The 1,602-nt window shown below is 34.4% G+C and overlaps 1 non-coding gene across 1 annotated transcript; it reads left to right on the forward strand.

Moving 5' to 3' along the window:
- The first annotated feature begins 283 nt into the window (after positions 1 to 283).
- On the forward strand, positions 284 to 390 carry LOC134386662 (U6 spliceosomal RNA). The gene has a single exon (XR_010024493.1). It is a non-coding gene; the product is annotated as a U6 spliceosomal RNA (small nuclear RNA).
- Positions 391 to 1,602: the final 1,212 nt, after the last annotated feature.

A 1,602-nucleotide genomic window follows, 5' to 3' on the forward strand; every position in this document is an offset into this window, starting at 1 on the left:
TCAGTTCTTCCGAACTTGATTTATAAATTTAATGCAATCCTGATCAAAATCCCTGCAAGTTATTTTGTGGATATCAACAAACTGACTCTAAAGTTTATATGGAAGAACAAAAGACCCAAAATAGCTAAAACAGTACTAAAAAAGAACAATATTGGAGCACTGACACTACCTGACTTCAAGTCTTACCATAAAGCTACAGTGATAAAGACAGTGTAATATTGGTGAAATAATAGACAAATAGATCAATGGAACAAAGTAGAGATCACAAAAATAGATTTACATAGGGCTCACTTCAGCAGCATATATACTAAAATTGGAATGATACAGAGAAGATAAGCATGGCCCCTGTGCAAGGATGACATGCAAATTCATGAAGTGCTCCATATATTAAAAAAAAATCAAATAATCTGATTAAAAAATGGACAAATGAGCTGAATAGACATTTCTCAAAAGAAGACATACAAATGGCCAACAGGTACATGAAAAAAATCTCAGCATCACTAATCATCTGAGAATGCAAATCAAAATCAAATGAGATATTATCTCCCCCCAGTTAGAATGGCTATTATCAAAAAGACAGAAAATAACAAGTACTGGTGAGTATGCAAAGAAAGGGGAATTCACACATTGTTGATGTGAATGTAAATTAGTATAGACATTGTGTAAAACAGTATGGAAGTTTTTCAGAGAACTACAAATAGAGTTACAATATGATCCAGCAACCCCACTATTGGGTATATATCCAAAAGAATGAAAATCATCATGTCAAAGGGATATCGGCACCCCCATGTTTATCATGGCTCTATTTACAATAGTCAAGATTTGGAACCAATCTAAATGTTATCTAGATGACTAGATATACGTATACATATGTACACACACACACACACACACACACACACACACACACACACACATCCCAGAATACTACTCAGCCATGAAAAAGAATGCAAAACTGCCATTTGCAGCAGCATTATGAGTTTGGAAAAAATTATGTCACCTGAAATAAGCCAGGCACAGAAAGAGAAATACCTACCACATGTTCTCACTTATATGTGGAAGCTGAGAAAATTGATCTCACAGAAATAGAGAGAGAATAGTTGTTGCTAGAGACTGGTAAGGAGGTGGGGGAGGGAGAGTGGAGAATGGATACAAAATTGTAGAGGAATAGGAAGAATAAGATCTAGTGTTCTGTATCAGTATAGGGAGGCTACAGCCAACAACAAAGTACTGTATAACTTTAAGTAACTAGTCAAGAAGATGTTGAATGTTCCCAACACAAAGAGGTGAAAAATGTTTGAGGTGATGGATATGCTATGATGGACATGCATCCTGATATGATCATCACACACAGTTAAATGTAGCCAAATACCATATTGTTCTTCATAAATAGATACAATTATTACAGGTCAATTGAGAAAAATAAATAAATTGACAAGAAAAAATGTTCAGAGGAATAATGCGAAGTTATTGCTTAGTGGGTACCGAGTTTATGTTTAGGATGACAAAAAAGTTTTGGAAATAGAGGTAGTGGTTACACAGCAATGTGAATGTAATTAATTCCACACAACTGTATGCTTAAAAATGTTTAAAATGGAAAAA

This window comes from Cynocephalus volans, chromosome 9 (assembly GCF_027409185.1).
Source record: "Cynocephalus volans isolate mCynVol1 chromosome 9, mCynVol1.pri, whole genome shotgun sequence".
In the NCBI taxonomy this organism is placed as follows: domain Eukaryota; kingdom Metazoa; phylum Chordata; class Mammalia; order Dermoptera; family Cynocephalidae; genus Cynocephalus; species Cynocephalus volans.